Here is a 24,544-nt window from a genome sequence, read left to right as displayed (position 1 = left end):
AGGATTAATTGACACTGGTGCTATTTTTTTTACTTATGTATTGAATGAGAAAAGTAATATGTTCACTGCAGCAGTTTTAGAAAATGTAGGAAAAAATAGGACAAAACTAAAAATCACCTGTAATTCTACAATCCAGAGATGAATATTTCAGCTGGTAGCCTGCATATATTTGGTTAAGTTTTGTCTTAAACCAATTTCACTTGACTGTTTTTTCATATCCTTAAAAATCTTTGACAATACTGCGTTTGATGACTGTAGTGTTAAATCATGAAGATACATCATTGTTTTACCAGTCTCCTTTTGGATATTTGCTGTTGTTTCTAGTTTTCTGTTATTTATATCACAGCAGTGACTATTGTCTATGTTTTTTTGTGCATGTGCATTTCTCTTTCCTTAGGCTAGTCCTAGAAGTAGAGAGTGAAATTACTCAGTCATGAGATATGTATGACTTAAAGCTTCTGAATGCCTATTGCCAAATTACTTTCTATAAAACTTGTACCAATTTATACTTCCGTCAATGGGATATAAAGTGCCTTTCTGTATACATTTGGCAACACTGAACAATTTCTTTATTCTTAATTGGCACTACTTTCGACGGAACTCCAGTGCATTTTTTTTTTTCAGCAAATAAAAATTATTCCTGGCAGAAATGAAAGTGGTGCTTGCAATATTATGAACAGTAGTACCGCCAGGAACTGGTGGCCCCAGATACTTTGAGAGTCATCAAAACAGGCCATATTTTAGCTCTAAGAGTCTGTATTTCTAAAAATATATTTTCTTTTCTCAGTGGTTTATCAATCTCATCTTTAATGTAGAAGAAAATGCTAATGTTTTTCTCCTAAAATGATTGCTTCATGAGTACTTATTGTTCATTACCTTGGTGCTCTCTGTGTGTTTATTTATTGAGTCATGTCTTTAAAAACAAAATGTAACTTCTGGCAAAAATTACCCAAGCTTTTGGAAAGTTTTGATTGTTACACAGCAGTACTTTCTGGTCAAGATCTCTTGAAGTAACAAATACTTCTTTCAGGCATTGTTCAGTTCTTCAGTATTTTAATAAAGGCCTTGTAAATTCAGAATTACCCATGTATCAACACACGGCTTGAGTAAACTTGGAAGGAAGAGATGTGGTAAGTCCAATGTTTGATATTATGCAATCAATTTGTTCAAAACACTCTTTTAAATCACTATTGGGAGATTGTTGCTCCTGAGCCGAGTAGGCAATGGCACCCCACTCCAGTACTCTGGCCTGGAAAAATCCCATGGACGGAGGAGCCTGGTGGGCTGCAGTCCCTGGGGTTGCTGCGAGTCCAACACCACTGAGCAACTTCACTTTCACTTTTCACTTTCATGCATTGGAGAAGGAAATGGCAACCCACTCCAGTGTTCTTGCCTGGAGAATCCCAGGGACAGCGAAGCCTGGTGGGCTGCCATCTATGGGGTTGCACAGAGTTGGACACGACTGAAGCGACTTAGCAGCAGCAGCAGCAATTTTCAGCTATTAAAACAGTTCTACCCCAGTGATTGCCTCCTAATAATCAAGCTATATCTTAGGTGGATCTTACAAATAGGATTCTTGATATATGTGACTTTAAAAATTTCTTATTTAAATGCAGTTGTTCTACTGAGAGCATTTAAAGAGAATGTGCCTTTCTGTCTTGATACTGTTAATTTCATCCTAGGTAACCAAAAGGTTAGAAATAGTGTAATTTTTTGCTTTCTAATATTCTCACATTTCATCTTAAAACTAATCAACACTGATTAGAAAGAAATTCTTACATTATCTGTATAGGGAAGCATATAAGAGGCTTTCCTTATGTTCTAGAAAATAGATCCTCTCTTAGCTCCTGTGATCATTTGGAAGGGGAGGGAAGAGAGTTTCTTTTTAGAGACTAATTACTCTCATTTTAGGGAGAAGGAAATGGCAACCCACTCCAGTATTCTTGCCTGGAGAATCCTGTGGACAGAGGAGCCTGGAGGGCTGCTGTCCATAGGGTCACACAGAGTCAGACATGACTGAAGTGACTTAGCATGCATGCATGCATTGGAGAAGGAAATGGCAACCCACTCCAGTATTCTTGCCTGGAGAATCCCAGGGAGAGAGGGGCCTGGTGGGCTGCCGGGTATGGGTCACACAGAGTCAGACATGACTGAATCGACTTAGCAACAGCAGCAAACTTTCATTTTAAAGCCTATTTTAGCTCTGGAAGTCTATAACTTTGTAGGTAAGGAATGGTATTTATATGTGTATAGTTTATCTTCCTGTCCCAGGTGAGGTCTGGTACTTATATTGTAGGTAGATACTTGTCATTTTTATACATACACATAATTTACATATGTGTGTGATATGCAGATTGTTTGTGTGCATGTATATATATAAAGCCATGCTAATGATGAAACTGTGTGTGTATATAATTCATATAATTTACCATACTAATTATAAGGGCAAAAGTTATGTAAGAAAATGGGTGGTAACAGAATTCTTAACTATAGTTGAAGTATTTCTCTTAATGTTCAAACTGGACTCTGTCTTTGAGCTTGGGTAAAGACAATGGGTAGAGTATAAATAAACATTGCTTCAAAACTGAGAAAATGAAACAAAGAATTTACCGCAGAATACTGCAGATCTAACTACGTAAAGAAATATTCATTGTTGTCATGGATATGCAATTTATATATTGTTCTAGCACTGAAAAGAATAATTTCTAACGAGTAAAACAAAGGATTTTCTCTTTGGTTAAAATTGATTATCATTGTATCATTGTTCTAAAATATAATGGTAGTTTTTTGTTATAAGTACTTTTCCAAAATATCTGCTGAAGTTGATAATGTAAAAAAATACTGTCTTAAAAATAGTTACTAATGAAGTGAAAGCTGATATTAAATGTGAAGAAAAAAAATGACTTAAACCAGCTGTATTCTCTGACAGCTGTTAGTTTCCTTTATCCATTCCAACAGATTTTTAATGCTCTTTCAAGCCAAAATAGATGCAGAGATAATAAGACACAATCCTTGCCTTATATGACCTTCTATTTATGTTTTCTAAATATCAATAACCTCAGACATGCAGATGACACCACCTTTATGGCATAAGGTGAAGAGGAACTAAAGAGCCTCTTGCTGAAAGTGAAAGTGGAGAGTGAAGAAGTTGGCTTAAAGCTCAACATTCAGAAAACTAAGATCATGGCATCTGGTCCCATCACGACATGGGAAATAGATGGACAAACAGTGGAAACAGTGTCAGACTTTATTTTTTTGGGCTCCAAAATCACTGCAGATGGTGACTGCAGCCATGAAATTAAAAGACGCTTACTCCTTGGAAAAAAAGTTATGACCAACTTAGATAGCATATTGAAAAGCAGAGGCATTACTTTGCCAACAGAGGTCCATCTAGTCAAGGCTATGGTTTTTCCAGTGGTCGTGTATGGATGCGAGAGTTGGACTGTGAAGAAAGCTGAGCGCCAAAGAATTGATGCTTTTACACTGTGGTGTTGGAGAAGACTCTTGAGAGTCCCTTGGACTGCAAGGAGATCCAACCAGTCCATTCTAAAGGAGATCAGCCCTGGGTGTTCTTTGGAAGGAATGATGCTAAAGCTGAAACTCCAGTACTTAGGCCACCTCATGTGAAGAGTTGATTCATTGGAAAAGACTCTGATGCTGGGAGGGATTGGGGGCAGGAGGAAAAGGGGACGACAGAGGATAAGATGGCTGGATGGCATCACCGACTCGATGGACATGAGTTTGAGTGAACTCTGGGAGATGGTGATGGGCAGGGAGGCCTGGCGTGCTGTGATTCATGGGGTCACAAAGAGTTGGACACGGCTGAGCAACTGAACTGAAGTGATTAAGATAAATTCATAAATGGTATAAGGTGCAGTTAACCTAGCAGTTTGACTTAACAATTCTTCTAGAAATGTATCCTATAGAAGGGCTGGCATAAATATATTGTTAAGGGTGTTTATTGCTGTTTCTAATGATGAGAAATTAGAAAATCCCAAATACCTATCAATAGGGAAGATTGGTGAAGAAGGCAATGGTGCCCCACTCCAGTCAGATCTCTTGCCTGGAGAATCCCATGGATGGAGGAGCCTGGTAGGCTACAGTCCATGAGGTCGCTAAGAGTGGGACACGACTGATCGACTTCACTTTCACTTTTCACTTTCATGCATTGGAGAAGGAAATGGCAACCCACTCCAGTATTCTTGCCTGGAGAATCCCAGGGATGGGAGAGCCTGTTGGGCTGCCATCTATGGGGTCGCACAGAGTCGGACACAACTGACGAGACTTAGCAGCAGCAGCAGCAGCAGCAGCAGGGTAGATTGGTAAGACTTAATTTTGACATGGCCATACAATGGAATACCATATAACTGTTAAAAATTTAAAAAGCAATAACAAAGTAGTATTATGTTAGATCTATGTATTCTGACATGGAAAGGCATGTAAGAGCCGTTTTTTAAAAAGAAAGTTGCAAGCTTGTATAGATAGTATAATTCAGTTTTTAAAAATTGTGTGTGTGTATTAGAATATGCTTAGAAAAAAGTCCCCAACGGTATTCACCAAACTGTTAAAGCTCTTATTTCTAGAAGATCGAATGAAAAAGATAGTTTCACTTGTATTTGATAATTTGTAATGTTTGTTTTTCAAGTAGCTTTTTGAGATCATGAGTATTTTATAAACACTTTTTGGTTTTAACTTTTCCATGAAGCAACATTATAGTCTATGATTAGTCTGTGACTAGTCTAGAGTCTGGAATTACATCCGTACTCTTTTCATGATAGATTTTGGGTAGTTTTACTTAGGTTATAACATTTCTTAAATAGTTTTAATGTTTACAAGTCAAGTGACCCACAATCTTAGGAGCATTTAAAGCTCCTGGACCACTCATACTCAAGTATATTTTTAAAGGGAAAAGAAAAGATTCTATTGTAGCTTAGACTCTGAGCAGTACCTCCGGTGATTTGACTACCTTATTACTGTCATGTAGGCATTTTAAATGAGTCATTTTCTTGTTCCATTAGGATTTTGAAAAACTAATTTTTTTTTTTTTATTCTTCCAATTTTATTTTATTTTTAAACTTTACATAATTGTATTAGTTTTGCCAAATATCAAAATGAATCCGCCACAGGTATACATGTGTTCCCCATCCCGAACCCTCCTCCCTCCTCCCTCCCCATACCATCCCTCTGGGCCGTCCCAGTGCACCAGCCCCAAGCATCTAGCATCATGCATCGAACCTGGACTGGCAACTCGTTTCCTACATGATATTTTACATGTTTCATTGCCATTCTCCCACATCTTCCCACCCTCTCCCTCTCCCACAGAGTCCATAAGACTGTTCTATACATCAGTGTCTCTTTTGCTGTCTCGTACACCGGGTTATTGTTACCATCTTTCTAAATTCCATATATATGCGTTAGTATACTGTATTTATGTTTTTCCTTCTGGCTTACTTCACTCTGTATAATAGGCTCCAGTTTCATCCACCTCATTAGAACCGATTCAAATGTATTCTTTTTAATGGCTGAGTAATACTCCATTGTGTATATGTACCACAGCTTTCTTATCCATTCATCTGCTGATGGACATCTAGGTTGCTTCCACGTCTTGGCTATTATAAACAGTGCTGCGATGAACATTGGGGTACACGTGTCTCTTTCCCTTCTGGTTTCCTCAGTGTGTATGCCCAGCAGTGGGGTTGCTGGATCATAAGGCAGTTCTATTTCCAGTTTTTTAAGGAATCTCCACACTGTTCTCCATAGTGGCTGTACTAGTTTGCATTCCCACCAACAGTGTAAGAGGGTTCCCTTTTCTCCACACCCTCTCCAGCATTTATTATTTGTAGACTTTTGGATCGCAGCCATTCTGACTGGGGTGAAATGGTACCTCATAGTGGTTTTGATTTGCATTTCTCTGATAATGAGTGATGTTGAGCATCTTTTCATGTGTTTGTTAGCCATCTGTATGTCTTTTTTGGAGAAATGTCTATTTAGTTCTTTGGCCCATTTTTTGATTGGGTCGTTTGTTTTTCTGGAGTTGAGCTGTAGGAGTTGCTTGTATATTTTTGAGATTAGTTGTTTGTCGGTTGCTTCATTTGCTATTATTTTCTCCCATTCTGAAGGCTGTCTTTTCACCTTGCTAATAGTTTCCTTTGATGTGCAGAAGCTTTTAAGGTTAATTAGGTCCCATTTGTTTATTTTTGCTTTTATTTCCAATATTCTGGGAGGTGGGTCATAGAGGATCCTGCTGTGATGTATGTCGGAGAGTGTTTTGCCTATGTTCTCCTCTAGGAGTTTTATAGTTTCTGGTCTTACGTTTAGATCTTTAATCCATTTTGAGTTTATTTTTGTGTATGGTGTTAGAAAGTGGTCCAGTTTCATTCTTTTACAAGTGGTTGACCAGATTTCCCAGCACCACTTGTTAAAGAGATTGTCTTTAATCCATTGTATATTCTTGCCTCCTTTGTCGAAGATAAGGTGTCCATATGTGCGTGGATTTATCTCTGGGCTTTCTATTTTATTCCATTGATCAATATTTCTGTCTTTGTGCCAGTACCATACTGTCTTGATAACTGTGGCTTTGTAGTAGAGCCTGAAGTCAGGTAGGTTGATTCCTCCAGCTCCATTCTTCTTTCTCAAGATCGCTTTGGCTATTCGAGGTTTTTTGTATTTCCATACAAATTGTGAAATTATTTGTTCTAGCTCTGTGAAGAATACTGTTGGTAGCTTGATAGGGATTGCGTTGAATCTATAAATTGCTTTGGGTAGTATACTCATTTTCACTATATTGATTCTTCCAATCCATGAACATGGTATATTTCTCCATCTATTAGTGTCCTCTTTGATTTCTTTCACCAGTGTTTTATAGTTTTCTATATATAGGTCTTTAGTTTCTTTAGGTAGATATATTCCTAAGTATTTTATTCTTTCCGTTGCAATGGTGAATGGAATTGTTTCCTTAATTTCTCTTTCTGTTTTCTCATTATTAGTGTATAGGAATGCAAGGGATTTCTGTGTGTTGATTTTATATCCTGCAACTTTACTGTAGTCATTGATTATTTCTAGTAATTTTCTGGTGGACTCTTTAGGGTTTTCTATGTAGAGGATCATGTCATCTGCAAATAGTGAGAGTTTTACTTCTTCTTTTCCAATTTGGATTCCTTTTATTTCTTTTTCTGCTCTGATTGCTGTGGCCAAAACTTCCAAAACTATGTTGAATAGTAATGGTGAAAGTGGGCACCCTTGTCTTGTTCCTGACTTTAGAGGAAATGCTTTCAATTTTTCACCATTGAGGATAATGTTTGCAGTGGGTTTGTCATATATAGCTTTTATTATGTTGAGGTATGTTCCTTCTATTCCTGCTTTCTGGAGAGTTTTTATCATAAATGGATGTTGAATTTTGTCAAAGGCTTTCTCTGCATCTATTGAGATAATCATATGGTTTTTATTTTTCAATTTGTTAATGTGGTGTATTACATTGATTGATTTGCGGATATTGAAGAATCCTTGCATCCCTGGGATAAAGCCCACTTGATCATGGTGTATGATCTTTTTAATGTGTTGTTGGATTCTGATTGCTAGAATTTTGTTAAGGATTTTTGCATCTATGTTCATCAGTGATATTGGCCTGTAGTTTTCTTTTTTTGTGGGATCTTTGTCAGGTTTTGGTATTAGGGTGATGGTGGCCTCATAGAATGAGTTTGGAAGTTTACCTTCCTCTGCAATTGAAAAACTAATTTTTAAGTAAAAGCAACTTTTATTTCTGGAAACTTTGGAAGACACTAAATCAAAGAATACACAACTTAAAATTAGTAAAGCATGTAAAATTCCCCTTTAATTGTACCATGCAATAATAGCAGTAATATTTGGTGCATGTCTTGCTAATTTTTCTATGAATATGTGCCTTCTCAAATATGTATGTATATATATAATGATAGACTCATACATACTGTTTTGCACCTGTGTTATTTTTTATTTCAACATCTCTGACCTTTAAAATATATGCTAGCATGGCAGTTTTCATCCATTAGTATTTGCCGGTATATAAATTTTGTATACATAGATTTATAAAACACTGTTGCTTAGGGAATTGTTTCATAAGGGACTTTCCAGGATTTACTTTTAGATTTGGACACAATGTGCGTAGGACTTTGTTAATGTTTCCCACTGTTTCCCGAAACATTCTCTTTTAAACTTACTAAGATTGGTCCTTGAGTCATTAAGGAAAGAATGATTGATCATGCCTGAAACATTTCCATCTGATGCTGTCACATTTTTAGTATATGGACTTTACTTTAGAAAAATGTTTCCAAAATATTCATTAGCACACAAACTTATTTACAGAAAGGGCAAAAACTAAACACATTAATGGTTTGTTATGAAGTCTGTCTCAAAACATGAGGTTGAACAACACTGCCTTCTATTTGTATTACTTTTTCCCTTAGTCACTCTCTTGTTAGCTGCAAGGACACTGTTATGCTCCCTGATATTTAGTGGGAAGGCTTTCTCAGAGCTACCTCATTCCCTAATTGAAAGATGATCAACTCTAGATGCTGTATTACTCCTTTTGTTCATGCCACCAAGTGACTATAAAGTGGAAACAAACCATGGTATATGCTTCAGTCTGTTTAAAAATTTGCTATGCTAAGGATTTCCAACTTCCTTATGTTGCAAAAGCTTGCATATCCGTGAAAGTGAAAAGTATGACTCAAATTTACATTGTAATTTTAGCCAGATCATCCATATTTCTGATCATCTGTAAAGAGAACCTGCATGTTGATAATCTGTTTAGTTTTTTTATATCAGATTATTTCTTCAATTTAATAGGATGACTTTAAGAGGAGGATGCTATTTTGTAGGGAGGAGGCTAGAGAGAGAGGCGAGTGCCAGTTTTTCTGTTGTGCAGAGAAACTTAATTAGGCTCAGTTAGGAAATGTGATTCGGAGAAGGCAATCGCACCCCACTCCAGGACTCTTGCCTGGAAAATCCCATGGACGGAGGAGCCTGGTAGGCTGCAGTCCATGGGGTGGCTAAGAGTTGGACACGACTGAGCGACTTCATTTTCACTTTTCACTTTCATGCTTTGGAGAAGGAAATGGCAACCCACTCCATTGTTCTTGCCTGGAGAATCCCAGGGTCAGGGGAGTCTGGTGGGCTGCCGTCCATGGGGTCACACAGAATCGGACACAACTAAAGCGACTTAGCAGCAGCAGCAGCAGGAAATGTGATTTGATTCCCTTTTATCATCTGTAAAGTAAGTAAGCTGTTGCTTACTTACTTTTAAGCAAGTAAGCAACTTACTTACTTACTTACTTTTAAGTAAGCAACTTACTTACTTTCTTACTTATCATCTGTAAAGTAAGTAAGCTGTTGCTTACTTACTTTTAAGCAAGTAAGCAACTTACTTACTTTTAAGTAAGCAACTTAAGTAAGTAAGCTGAGAAAAATTATGTCTGTCTTTTGTATTAAAGAACATCTGAGAGTTACATTGTCCTGCCCAATTGATTGAGGGCTCTCAGACTGGAAATTAGCCAAAGGTTGGTATGGGCCTCTCATCCAACTGAAAGAGTTCTCTTATACTTTTGAGTATCCTCTCCAGCCTCTCTTTCTGTAGGACCAATGACCAAGTGTCAGGTCTCCTTTGGAAACTTTCTCTATGGAAATTATTTTTCAAATTACACAAACTACTGGATAGTTTTGTATCCCGTCCCGACTCTGCACCACCTATAGATGAGTTCATGTGATTTTATGAAAGGTTGGTTTTTTGTTGTTTGTTAGTTATCTGAATTAAGCTCTGTGTGGAAGAGGAAATACATGCATTTGTATAAGAAATATGAAGTTTTTCTTCCTCAACGTTCTCTTTTTGAGCTCTTGGGACTTTGTTTTAATACGAACATGCAGAGATTTCCCCTCTTGGTGTTAATATCAAGTGTTAGCCCTCAGGGAGTAAAGGAAGAAAATATTAAATAGTGTGTCTTTTGTTTATAAGTAATCTTAACCACTTGTATTTGCACAGGTACTGATACTACTGCCAGAGCCCCCTTTCCTAGAGTAGATTGTGGGTATTAACTTGAAGTTGAAAAGTAGTTCTATTAAGCCAAACGATTGGCATACTTAGTGATTGATCTGGGTATAAACCTTTGTTTCCTTCACCCTCCTGATAGCAAAAGAGAAAACCAACTGTTTGAGTTAATACCAGCTAGTTAGTATGTTGATTAGTTATATGGATGTTTGATTTGCAACTTCCATTGGGATGTCTATAGTAAAAATTTTGTTTGAATGTTATTCTTATAATCATATGGAAGTAGTACCGAGTACTACTGGATGGAAAGAAAACTGAAGCATAATATGATGCCCAGTCGTGTTGAAATGTAAGTAAACAGTATCTGTTACTGGAGAGCTTTATTTTACTGTTCTGAGTATTCAGATGGTAAGAAGTTTTCTCCTGCATTTTCCAAAATAGACTAACTCTCAACTATAAATGGATCCTAAACCTTCACAGTGTATATATCTTGAAGGATGTCACAAGACTCTCTCTTTATTCACTGAAGGAAGATGAAAATTATCTCTCATTTCTACTTAGACCAGTGCTGTATTTGAATTTGGAAAGAGCCATGTATTGTTTAAAGGAAATAGTTCATTTTTAATGAGAAAATAGCTGGGTGCCTGTGGGCATTGAGGTTGGGGTTAACCAGTCAGATTGACCTACTAGTTTCCCATAGTCAGACTTTGTCTCTGAACTTGGCTCCTATCCTGACTATGGGAGAATAGGTAGAAATAAAACCATTTACATCATGACTCCTGCTCTCTGTCATTTAAAAACATTTAATTGTGTGTATATATATATATTATTGAGATATAATTAACATATAACATTGTATAAGTTTAAGATGTACAATGGGTTGATTTGATGTATTTATATATTATACTGATTAATACCTTTGTATTGGCTAACAACTATCACATCATGTTAACTATCATTTCTTTTTTGTGACAAGAACATTTGAAATCTAATCTCTTAGAAATTTTTAAGTATGTAATACAGTATTGTTGATCATAATTACTGTGCTGTGCATTATAGATCTCCAGAACTTACTCAGCATTCTAGTTGCAAGTTTGTATCTTTTAACAGCATCTCCCCAATTCCTCCACCACCCCACTCAGCCCCTGATAACCAGCCTTCTAGTCTGTTTCTTTGAGTTTGACCTTTTCAGATTCCATATAAGTGATATAATACAATATTTGTCTTTCTTTGACTTAATCTAACTATAATGTCTCAGGGTCCATCCATGTTGTTGAAAATGGCAGGATTTCCTTTTTTTTCATGACTGAATAATACCTCCATTGTGTGTGTGTGTGTGTGTGTGTGTGTGCGCACGCATATCACATCTTCTTTATCCATTCATTCCTTAGCAGACACTTAGTTTTTTTCCATATCTTGGCTAGTGTGAATAATGCTTCACTAAACATGGGAAGGCATTGAAGAGATCTTCAGTATCCTGTTTTCATTTCCTTTGCATATATAAGCAGAGATGGGAATGCTGGATCATGTGATAGTTGTTTAAATTTTTGAGAAACCTCCATACTGTTTTCCATAGTGCCTGCATCAGTTTGCATTCCCACCAACAGTGCTCAAGAGGTCCCTTTTTCTCCACATCCTCACCAACACTCATTATCTCTTGTCTTTTTAGTGACAGCCATTCTAACAGATGTGAGGTGAGAACTCAGTGTAGTTTTGATTTCCATTTCCCTGATGATTAGTGATATTGAGTACCTTTTTATGTACCTTATTGACCATTTTCTTTGGGGAAATGTCTGTTCAGTCCTCTGCTTGTTTCTTAATCTGCCCTTTTCCCGTAGGGTTTTGACTACTGTTTCTTAGAGCCAGGCTCAGTTACTTTTGTAAGACCCCAATAGTACTAGTTCTAGTCATTTTTTGTTTTTCCTTTGGTACCTGGCTTATCATGAACTAAGGTGCACAGGTAATGCGAAAAAGCAGATGGGTTTCTTTTTAAAAAGGATCTTTTCTTATGTCACCATACACATAAATATTGTCTCTTATTGCAGATTCAAATCCAGAAAGATATACGGGTTCTTCTTAAGAGAAAAAGAGAAAATCTGTAAGTATTTGTCCTTTAAAAATTCTAAATTTGCAATCTTGTCAGCTTTTGGAGAAAGTTAAGTGACCAAACTAATAGACATTTTTTCTCTCTTTATATTGGAAAAGCCCTGCCAATATTTATATATTAAAAAGGCATTATTTGGAAAAGTAAAATAGGAGAACTTTTTACTCTGGACAGCTTCTAAGATTTAAAACATCTGTCACTCATTTATGAATGGGGAAGTGATAATTAAAATCTAAATATAATCTCTCTTTTTTTTTTTGTTTTTGAGTTTTACCAAAAAGTGGAGTCATAATTGGAGTTCCAGTTCTGACTCCTGAGGCAGTGTGTCTCTGAAAAGTTATTTAGTTTACCTTTGCCTCAATTTCTTCATCTGTAAAATGAGCTTAATAGTAAGTGTCCAGTGAATGGTTCATTAATATTGATGAAGTTGAATCTGTAGTAGTGTATACTTCCTCCAATAAATTGAAGCTTAATTTTAGTTATTATTTCTCAAAATGATTTAAATGTATTTCTAATCTTCAAAAATCTAGGCATCAGTGCTGTCCTTCATGAAACGCCTACTCTAGACTATAATGTAGAATGAAAGAAATATAACAGAGCACCTACAATTATAATTTAGTGTTTGAGCCTTGGACCTTGAAAATTACCTAGTTCCGGAGTTCCCAAACATTTACTTTTAGACAGTACCCTGACCAGTGAAGACTTTTTACTGACCCATGGTGAAGTGAGGGAAATAAGCCCCACAGGCCATGAGATTTTTAAAGCTGAACTTTTTTGATTTGAAAAATTGCTGCTTATTATAAGTTATATCCTTCTAATTTTGAGGAGTTAGACCCGTTCTGTATTTTATGAAATGTTGGTGATAGTAAATGATAGGTTTTTGTTTTTTATGTCCATGCTTGGCCAAAAAAAAAAAAAATTGGCAGTTGTGTCATTGCCCTCACCATCATTCTTTGTTTATAAAACTTTTACTTGTCTATGATATCTTAAAATCTGAATCCAACTTTCTCATGTAGATGAGGAAATAGACAAAAGGTAATTTAATTTGTTCCAGGTAGTGCAGCTTGTCAAGCTGCTGAGCCAGGACCAAAGCCCTGTATACAATGCTGTCTCTCTTGTATTTCTGGTCTTCTGAGAATCGCTCTCATTATAATAGATTATGAAACTGAAACAGAAGAAATAGTAGTTTTTATGTGCTCATAACTATTTTTGAATTCCAAGTATAAAGAAATTCAAAAGACTTAATGTGCTTGTATAGCAAAGATTGCTACAGTTGACTGATTAGGCTGCATTAGAAAAATCTTGAACATGAACAAAGATTTTCATCAACAGACCAAAATTAGTTGTCTCCGAATTCAGCTACACAGGCAGCATGCTGTCCCATGATTGACAAAGGAGATAAGGTAACAGGTTTAGTGTTTCTTTTGGGAAATAGACCATAGTGCAATTGTATGGGCTGTAGGATTCAGGCTCCTATAGTTATTTATACACAGAGAATCTATTTCCTGTTTCTTTTTCCCTCTCCACCCCCACCCCACACGTCCCACACACATAAAAATTTATTGTAATTGGCCTGCAGCCCACTTAGATGTGTAAGAGAAAGAACTACCAAGGTGAAGAGCAGGAGTTCCCAGAAGCTTTAGCAAGAGTATCTGGCCAGTTCAGGAGTCAATAAACACTTTGGAGAGAGTTCTTCAATTGGCATAGTGCCTTGCCTCTCCCAAAGTACACTTCAAAATAGAAATACCTAATTCCCTTATCTCACTCACGTTCGTGAAGCTTGCATGGGTCAGGTGAACAAATGAACGTGAAGAGAGAACAGAATGGAAAATATTCCTCATCCTTAACATGGAGACATTACCTCTCAGAGTATTTTTCCATGGCTTCTTGTATTTGACTTCGTGTGGCATCCTTCTTTAGTTAAGAATTCTTTAATTTCTCAAATGTCAGGAACACCCATAATTCAGTGTGAATAATTTAACTATGTATTGCATTAATAATAATGTTAATAATAAAAATACATATTGAATTTTTTCATTGTCTTTGGAATATCCATGCCCTTTTCTTTACTAGCGCTAATATTTGAGCGCTATAAGATTTGAATGGCTTTTGATTTGAATGGCTATAAGACTTCAGTCTTCAACAGATTTACCAGTCACTGAACTCTTTTATTAATCTCAGTTATAAGATATATTTGCTACTGAAGAGCAGAGCGAGGTTTTGTTGTTTTATTTTGTTTGTTATTTACCACAGTACAGTTTCACATTATGGTGGCCTGGTAACTGAATCATAGTGACTTATTTAGCCATTTTGTAAGAAATGGTTTAAGACTACCTTGCTGCATGGCTTTTTAACAGTGTGAGTACTGGGAAACAACATTCATAGAGAACCAATCTATTAAACTGGTCCCTCCTCTAGGAAAGGCCAGAGGATAGGGCATGTAGCCAAGATGTAAGTTGCAAAATTCTCCCTGTAAAACAAAGGCTGTGGGAAATACCACTGCAGATTAACAGATTTGTTTTTTAAACCTGTGCTCAGGGTTGGCAGCTCACAGCTGTATTGATTTATTATAATTAGTAGATAAGATGATAGGAGACAGATGTGTAACAAATAGCAATGATAATAGTCTGTATATTTCTCATTCAGATAACACATTTATAACTGTGAGTTAATTTGTCAGATATGTAATCCAATTGTTTTTATTAACTTATGTTAAGATCATAAAGAAAAAAATACCCAGTACACGGAAGACTTTACAGACAAAAAGTCTACACCATGCATGATGGGCTGTTGAATGTAGCAGCAGGGTTTTGTCTAGAGGGACCTGTAGCAGATCCTCTTTAGCAGGAATTAGGGATTGGGGTTGTCATTGTCGTTGTCTGCTTCCCTTCTACAGCGCTGAACCCTTTATATTTCTCTGAACACGTAACTCCTAGAACTTAGTTTCTCTCCCATTTTTCATGATGTCTGAAAAAGTTGGATTATAACATCATGTCTTGTTGGCAGGTGCCACTTCTAGCATGATATATCCTCAAAATTCCTTATATGTAAGCTTTGGATTAAATTATATCCAATCCACTCTCAACTTTGGAAAGCTTTAAAAAATCAAGTGTGTTTTTAAAAATAAAAATCAAGTGTGTTTCAATCACTTAAAATGAGGAAGATAAATGTACTTGTACACAGTGTGTGTGAGGTGTGTAGGCACAACATTGTATGAGGCTCCCACATTTCAACACGACATCTCCTTATTTCAACATATGTAGATAGGATCCAAATTATACTATCCTATGACCTATAAAAAGCATTATCTGATACGTGCTGGGCATGTTCTTAACGCATTATGGGAGGGAACGCGTGCTCGAGCAAGAAAGGGCATCTTCAACATGGCAGCTGAGGTGCTTTCTTTGCTGGGGAAAGCTGGGAAGAGACTAGCAGGATGGCGACTTCAGGAGTTAATATCCATCCAGGTGATGAAGCAAACAAGTTTGGTTCATCTTGTTTGAGATGTTACCAAAGATCAGTCATTGCTGTGAGACTCTTCTAGTCAAACTAGCTAGGCAGGCGTACAGTGTGTGGTATAGAGCATCTGTCTAGTCATCCTAGGTGTTTGCTTTTCTTTTGCTTTTTTTTTCAGCTTTCAAATGTATTTATTATAATTACTGTAAACTTCAAAAGTTTGACTGTATAAGCTATTTCATATTGATTAAATTGACTTACCAACTTTGAGTCACATGAGACTTACATAGAGCAGACAGATATATATTTCACATGATTATTCAGTCCTGCAAACTGTCTGAAAGCAAAAGATCATGCTAGCTACTCTTACTGCCTTTTATTTTCTTAAAATATTAACATTTAAAAAGTTTTAATGTTGAAATATAAGGTTAATTATATTGTAATGTAGTGCCTATGAAGTTTGATTTCATTAACCAAAGCAACTGTTTTCTTTAATGGGTATATAACCTTTCTCCTATATGTTTTAAAATCACTTGAAACTTTTTAATACTGTGTGAAAGAAAATAGGAATTTTTAAAAAAGCACTCCACCCCTTTACAAAAGTCTTGTTGATGCAATATCTATGTCGAAGTATGATCTTTTAAAGTGCAACAGGTATGCATATCTGTTTTAACCTCTTGGAATCTTTATAATTGTTTTCTGATTTAATGTTTAGTGGATACAGGCTTATCCTTTTCAGAAGGCAAATTATCTCTGTATTTGGTATTTAAATTACTCTTAACTGATGTGTGATTTGAAAATGTGATTTCTTAAAGTACCACTGACAGTTAATCACAGATTATCACATTGATATCTGTTACATTTTCATAAGGAAATATATCAAGGACAGATGAAGAATATTTGTCTCTACCATGTGTCTCAACTTGGTAGATGCATGGATCCTTGCTTGGTTTAGACCATTTTCTAAAACTTGTTAAAAAAAAATTATCTTGGTATGGACTTTAGTTTATTATTTTTTCTCTTTCCTGAATGGGTGTTGTGTCACATGCTATTGGAAAAGATGATGATTTCTTTTAAATTCAGCCTTTAATCAGTATGTCACGTTTGTTTACTTTGTGTGCTGGAGCTTCATGTATTACTAATGCTTTTTGTGTTTAACCTAACTATCTCAGAGCGTTTGAAGTAACTGGAATGAAATACTTAACATTAAACTTGGCCTCAAAACAAGAAGCAAAGTAAAATTACACCTGATTTTCACTTAAACTTCTAGGACTTACTGGGCAGCTAAAGGGCTCCCCGCCCCCTGCACTGCTATAAAAATGCTTTAGACTGTAGGACAGATCAGTGCTCAAAGTTGTCATCAGGATTTTTTCATACACAAAGTTTGTCACTCTCACCTATTTAAATTATACCAGTATGACCCAGGTCACAGACAGTACAGCTAAAAGCATGGACTTTAAAATCCAGTAGACCTGGATCAGAATCCCTACTTAGCTGTGTTATCTTGATCAAATGATATGTCTGAGACTATTATATCATCAGTTATAAGTTACATCCCTAGTTCATTAGTATATTAGTTCAAAGTGTGTTTCTGAAGGATTAAAGGAAATAGTGTATCTAAAGGACTGAGCATAGCCCATAGTACAGGCTCAATGAGTGGTTATTAATCTGATGCTCGGGCTTCCCAGGTGGCTCATTGGTAAAGAATCTCCCTGCCAATGCAGGAGATGCAAGAGACGCAAGTTCGATCCCTGCGTCAGGAAGATCCCCTGGAGGAGGGCATGGCAACCCACTCCAGTATTCTTGCCTGGAGAATCCCATGGACAGAGAAGCCTAGCAGGCCACAGTCCATGGGGTCACTGAAGAGTTGGACACAACTGAGTGAGCATGCAATCCGATTCCCAAATGGAATGCTGAACATCAACAGGAATGATTCGCTATCCCCTGACTGAAGCTGACGCCCTGCCCTTTCCAGCTGAAATACAAGTGCATTATTTGATTTTAAGGAAGTGCAACTCAGAGTTCATGTCCTCCTGGTGGGACAGCAGTATCCCTCTTCATACATGGCAGGACAGCATTTGCGAAAGGCATCCGTGAAAAGGCACATGATACAAATTCTATAATCCTCTTGCTTTTGTAACAACTTGTCTTTTCCTCTGTGGAAAAGGCAGTTTGTCCAGTTTCATGTTTTCTATCAAGCAACTAAACACATGTTCAAGGTAATTACCAGGAATTTTAAGAGTATACCATTTCCTGGAGTGTTGGCATGGACAAGTGATTTTTTAAAAAGATGACTAAGATTGATTGTCTTCTGACTATTGCCCTTAACATACATTTTTACTTTATAGTTTCAGAGCAATCCCATCTCCAGTCTTATTTCAGTCAACAAGTTTATTGAACACTTCATACACAGAGGTACAAGTGTAGGAGGATTCAGCAGCAAACAATAAACTCTGCCTCACGGAACCTTTATGTTCTAATGGAGGCCTTGAAAATAAACATGAAAGATAAAGCATATGATGTAGTAGTGTTAAGTACTAAGGAGAGAAATCAAAACGGGCTGTGATTTTGGAGTGACTGGAGAAGGCCTTGGGCTTCCCAGGTGGCTCTGTGGTAAAGAATCCACCTGCAATGTAGGAGACTCAAGAGACCTGAGTTTGATCCCTGGGTCAGGAAGATCCCCTGGAAGAGGGTATGGCAACCCATTCCAGTATTCTTGCCTGGGAAATCCCATGACTGCAGCCTGGCAGGCTATAGTCCATAGGGTCACAGAGTCGGACACGACTTAGCAACTGAGCACGGGGAAGACCTTACTGAGGGAGTGATATTTGAATAAAGGCAAAAAGGAGATGAGAAAATAAGCTGGGAAGGTATCTTGGAAGAACATTCCAGGTAGAGAGAATAGCGTGTACAAGAGCCCTGAGGCAGGATCATGCTTGTTGTGTCCCAGAAACATCAAGGAACAAGTTGGCATGGTAGCAGAAGGAAGTGGACAGTGTCGCAGATGAAGGCAGAAACTTGAGGTGGGGGACAGGTCCCTTCTTATAGATTGGAGTAAGGACTATGTTTTTTTCTGAATGAGTCACATGGGGATTCTTTGAAAGGTTTTGAGCAGAGGAATGGCATGATCTAGCTTACAATTGAACTGGAGCACTCTGGCTGCTGAGTTTATAATTTGTTATAAAAGTGGAAGCAGGGAGCTCACATTGGGTATTGCAGTTCTCCAGGTGAGAGGAGACAGTGGCTTGAGCCAGGTTGGTATGTGTGGAGGTGGTGAGAAGTAGTTAACTTTGGTATCTGTTTTGTGAGTAGAGCTGGTAGGATTTGCTGCTGAATTGGCTGTGGAATTGTGAGAAAGAGAGGGGGATGAAAGTGAACCTGATTGAAGGCCTTTGGTTAAAGCAACTGGAGCTACAGAGACGGGCAAGACTGAGTGGGCTATTTGTGGAAGGATGATCAGCAGCTCAATTTCCTATTAATACATATGTATTAAATGAGTATGTAACTGATATCTAAATGGATCTGTTGAGGAAGCAGTTGGATATACAAACCTAGTGCTTAAGGGAGACCTCCAGGCTTAGCAGAGAAACTTTGGGATCATCACCATATTTATGTTGTTTAAAGCTATGAGCCTAAATGAGATCACCTTGGGAGTGAGCTTAGATAAAGAAGAGGTTCAAGGACTGAACACTGTATCATTGAGAGGTCTGGGAGATAAGAAGCAGCAATGAAGATGGAGAAAGAATTGTCAGGGAAGTCGGAAGAAAATCTGAAGAATGGGTTCTCCTGGAAGCCAAGTGAAGAAGTTTCCAGCAGGAAAAGAGGGGTCAACTGGGCTAAAGGCTGGTGGTGGGTCAAGGGCAGGGTGAGGCCTGAGCTTTAATTGACCTTGGGATCTGACAACATGGAAGTCATTGGTGACCTTGAGCAAAGCAATTTTGTGGAATGGTAGGAGGAAACCTGCAGAGAAGGCAATGGCACCCCACTCCAGTACTCTTGCCTGGAAAATCCCATGGACGGAGGAGCCTGGTGGGCTGCAGTCCATGGGGTCGTGAAAAGTCGGACACGACTGAGCGACTTCCCTTTGACTTTTCACTTTCATGCATTGGAGAAGGAAATGGCAACCCACTCCAGTGTTCTTGCCTGGAGAGTCCCAGGGACGGCGGAGCCTGGTGGGCTGCTGTCTTTGGTGTCGCACAGAGTCGGACACGACTGAAGCAACTTAGCAGCAGCAGCAGCAGCAGGAGGAAACCTGAGCTTAGTGGGGTCAAAAGAAAATGGGAGATAACTGGGTGACAGGGCATGGGGACAACTCTTTAAAGGAGTCTTACAGAGAAGGAGAGGGTTTCTTAGGTGGCGCTAGTGGTAAAGAACCCACCTGCCAATGCAGGAGACTTAAGAGACATAGGTTTGATCCCTGGGTTGGGAAGATCCCCTGGAAAAGGGCCCAGCAACCCACTCCAGTATTCTTGCCTGGAGAATCCCATGGACAGAGGAGCCTGGCGGACTATAGTCCAAACAGTCAGACGTGACTGAAGTGACTTAGCACACACACAGAGAAGGAGAAGAAATGGAGCCACAGGCAGAGAATAAGGTACAAGAGAGGGAATGGTTTTTAAGATGAAAGAAATCATAGCCTGTTAGAATATGGGTGGGACCAGTTCAGCAGAGCAGGAGAAATTAATGAGGCAGGAGAAGGAAGAGTTAATAGAGCAGCAGAACAGAGGAGCCTGGTGGGCTGCTGTCTATGGAGTCGCACAGATTCGGACATGACTGAAGCGACTTAGCAGCAGCAGCATCAAGGTCTTTCTAGTCTAGACAGGGGCTTCATGCATGAGAGAAGGGGTCGGCCTTGGCTGGGAGCATTACCAGCCCATCTCTAGTCATAGGAGAGAGGAGAGAGGAGAGATGTGGCCACAGATGCGAGTAGTTGCAGAGACACTGGTGGGAGTCTGTGGACGTTCTCTTCAGACGGTTTCAGTTTTCTCAGCCAAATGGTAAGCCAGGTCAGCAGCTGAGGTTGAGGACAGTGAAGGAGACTTGGTGGTCTGAAGAGAGAAAACAAAGCATGAACCCCAGGAGAGCAAGCCTGTGGATGGCCTAGGGCAGGGCAGCATGGCTTCTCTGCAGCTTCAAGGGTCCATTTGAGGGAGCAGCCATGGATCTAAAGGGGGATGTTTGGCTCTGTTGGGTGTTTCTCCAGCCAAATTCAGCTGCATGGGGAAGGGTGCAGATAAGGTGGTAAACTGGATTTAACCAGGTCGTGGTTTAGCTGAGTGAGTACACCAAAGTGGGAGAGGGGCAAGAGAGTTGAGAGTGTATTCCAGGGACCAATACCACACACCCATGGAAGTGAAGCTGGATCAGACAGAGGACTTTCCCAACAGTGCCATGAAGTAGATGGCAAGCAAGTAGAACACAAGCAGTATTCCCGATTGCACATGATGCCGCTGGTACAGAGCTTTACATGAGAGGTCGTATATCTTGTCCAGAGTCACATTTAAGAGCAGATACTGAGTTGAGAAGCCAGATCTCCTTTGATTAGGGTGTTTACCACCCAACCTATCATAGGCTTTCTTCTAATATAATAGCAGGGTGTTTAATCTTAAGTTACCAAATCACTATACACATGTGTCTCTTATAGTGACATTCTAGTAGCATTGACTCTGAAATAATATGACTTAGATCACAAAAGGGGACCAGCACTTTAAAAGCAGAAAGCTCGAAAGCATCTGCCATGCTGCTTGCTGTTTTCTGATACATCCTGCAGTTCTGCTGCCAGCCATTCCCCAGAGTCCATGAGGACCATCCTCATTTCCCAGTCTTTGTCCTCTCCTTTTGAAAATGTTCCCATCCTTTACACCAACCCAAAATACTGTGCTTTTTTTGTGAAACCTTCCTAGGTAGTTCTCCTTCGTCCTCCATCTCTCCCCGATCCCCAAACTGGGTGTAATCTCATCCCTTTTTTGAATACCTTTTGTTCTTGCTTCTCTGATGGGATCTATCATAGTCTACTGTATATGTTTGTGAACTCATCTCCCTGCCCCCTACCATACATATGGACATGCAGATGTGCATGCAAAGGATTGAGAGCATGTTTTACTCATCTTTGTATTATGTGCTCAAAACATACATAGTCGGTGTTCAAATTTTTTTAAAAAATTAATTTATCAGCAGACTGTGTGTAATGCTGGAAAATTTTTGATACAGAAGGATTTTTAAATGATAGGCCAAAGTGAGCGGAGGCTGCCTGGGAGCGGGGGGTGCTTGAAAGAGCACCAAACTTGGGGACAGACCTCGGATGCAATTTGCACTGTCACTCATTCACTTCCCTTGGAGATGAAAGATCAGACAGCATCAGTGGCTCAAATACTCAGCTGAAATGGAGGTTCCATAGAGTCCCTTCAGGTGCTCACACAGCTTCCCCAACTGAAGCAACTCTGCTTTTTTCTTTTATCTATACTTGTGTTTCCATGTGCATATAAGATTTTATTCAAATGAGTGACCCATACCCACCCCATGCCCCCAGCCTCAGCACCACCAGAAAAAATAGAAAACTTCTAAACTAAATGATCTCTCTTTACCTCAGTGTTCTTTGAGCCTTGTGGGGTGTGTGTGTGTGTGTGTGTGTGTGTACTATGAGGATTAAGTAGATGTTTCCCTACCTCTAAGACTTAAGGGAAGTCTGTGTAAAAAATTAAGTGTATATAACAAAACAATTGACTGAAAAGCATGCAGCACAGTTTAAATCCAGCTAGTTTGTAATATTGTCAAAAGCTGTCTTCTGCTTCTTCAGCCCCATTTTTCAAATGAGACTGAGGTGATACTCCCCACTTAGGGGGATTCTATCAGTCTAAAGACTTTTGTCTTCTGGTATTGTCCCTGAGAATTTATGTATTGAAATAAGTATTTATTTTGAATTAATTTCCTTTCAGTACTTCTTTATATTATCAGTAAGGAATTATTTTTAAAACTGTGTGTGTAAGTAGACTATCATCTCTGAGTACCCTTTAGGGTTTATAAAGGAGTATTATAAAATATTTGTTATAATAAAGAGGTGCTGGATTTGATAGGGTTGCGAACTACTGGTCTGTGCTGCATACTTAGATGCTTAGATGTTTAAAAATGATGACATAATCAAGGATCAGAATGAGTGGTAGACATTTCTAGTGATGTGGGAAATTAGGAAAAGGAGAGACTATCATGGATTTGGGTAGTCATGGAATGTTTGATGGAGGAGAGGATTATTAGAGGGGATCTTGCATACTGAGGATCAGGCACTATGATAGACCCTTGGTGTATTCTATCTTGAAAAAAAAAAAAAAGGGTGATGAGACTTGTCAGAGAGATGGAGAAAGCAATTTCTAGGTATATTGTTTAGTAACTCAATTGTGTCTGGCTCTTTGTGGCCCCATGGACTGTAGCCCTCTAGGCTCCTCTGTCCATGGGATTTCCCAGGCAAGAATACTGGAGCGGGTAGTTGTTCCCTTCTCCAGGGGATCTTCCCAACCCAGGGATCAAACCCACATCTGCTGCATTGGCAGGCAGATTCTTTCCACTGAGCCACCAGGGAAGCCCTTTTCTAGGTATAGTAAAGCATAAAGTTAAAGTTGCAAGGGCCCCAGGAAATTGTAAGGGTGGTGTCAACCTTTGGTGTTCATGGATGGATTCCAGGGAACTCAGGAATTCCCTGAATTTGAGTATACCATTTTGCATATCTTTCTGAGGAGAACTGGGTCTATAGTACTCATTGAATTCTGAAAGTGGTCCATCACCCCTAGGAAGTTAAGGCCTACTGATCTAGCCAGATCTTATGCTCAGAGGCTTTGCCCAAGGTTACACAGCTAGTCAGTGACAGAGAAGGGGCCTGAATCACAGGTCGTTTCATCTGTAATTTCTTGCTCATTTCACCACGCTCAGTTGAACAACATGAATAACAGCAGAGCAGGCTTAAGGATTATGTTACCATTTTATAGTAATTGGTGTAAAAAGGCACAACTGTCTTGGGGTCAGTAGTTGATTTTCACAGGAGTTGCAGAAGGATGCACTTTGCTTTGGCCCCTCAAAGTGAGCTAATACTATACTTTTTTCTAGTTGAAATATACTGCCACTCACCAAAATAGCTTTCTCAACGGAAGGCAAGCTCCTGGAGAAAGATTATTCTCCATGAGGCTGTTTCTGCAGTTCCTTTCCAGTTGGCACTGTTTTTCTGACCTGCAGTGGCCTCCAGTTTCCTGCCAAATCAAATGAAAACTACTTCGCCTGATTTGTCAGATCATGTACTACTGTGGCCTGTACTGCTGTGGCGAGTACTTTGTGCCCCAGTCAGGCGAGTGTCCTTATTATTTGCACTCATTCCTCTCCTAGAGTCTTTTCATTCCTCTCTTCATGTGGTTCCCCAGCCCAGAATGACCTCTGTCCTTTTCCTTTGTTTCCAGATCCCCAACATAAGGTCCAGCTTAAGTCTAATCTCCACAAAGCTTCCCTTTGTAACTGTGGACCATTTTGCACTTGCTCTGAACTGCTATCACATTAATTGCTTGCACTGTGCACCACAGGACTTAGGTATTTCTACAGACTCTTCATTGGAAAGAAGGTCGAGTGGTCACTTTGAGAATGGGGTTCCAGGAAGTCCAGGGTGGGACTCAGGGCACCCCCAATCCCTGCTTCTGCCAGAGCAATTCTACTTTAGTGTTTACAGATGGGAAATCTTCACTAGTGTTTATTTGATGAAATGGGTTAGCTGCCCCTTTCTCCTGCAAACAAAGTTTGAAAAACATTGGATCTATCTTGTGTGCTGATGACCTCATAACTGTTAACTCATAATGAGCAGGGGCCAGGAGACTTACACTGCCTTGGACTTAATACTGCCACTCCCAGGCAACTGGTGCAATTTGAGCACAAAACAGACATGTAGGAAATGATTTTATGATTATATTAGTCCAATTTGGGGGATAGGCGATAAT

The 24,544-nt window shown here is 38.8% G+C and overlaps 1 protein-coding gene across 6 annotated transcripts in view; it reads left to right on the top strand.

Moving 5' to 3' along the window:
- Nucleotides 1–24,544, top strand: part of ACSL4 (acyl-CoA synthetase long chain family member 4) — an 80,273-nt gene that overhangs the window by 20,918 nt on the left and 34,811 nt on the right. For all 6 annotated transcript variants that reach the window (XM_061409418.1, XM_061409421.1, XM_061409423.1 and 3 more), the window contains exon 2: nucleotides 12,064–12,116. The gene's annotated coding sequence lies outside the window, so the exon portion shown is untranslated. The remainder of the gene's footprint in view (nucleotides 1–12,063; nucleotides 12,117–24,544) is intronic.

The sequence above is a fragment of the Bos javanicus genome, chromosome X (assembly GCF_032452875.1).
Source record: "Bos javanicus breed banteng chromosome X, ARS-OSU_banteng_1.0, whole genome shotgun sequence".
Classification (NCBI taxonomy): Eukaryota; Metazoa; Chordata; class Mammalia; order Artiodactyla; family Bovidae; genus Bos; species Bos javanicus.
Note: the sequence above shows the minus strand (reverse complement) of the source record. Positions and strands in the feature narration are given on the sequence as shown.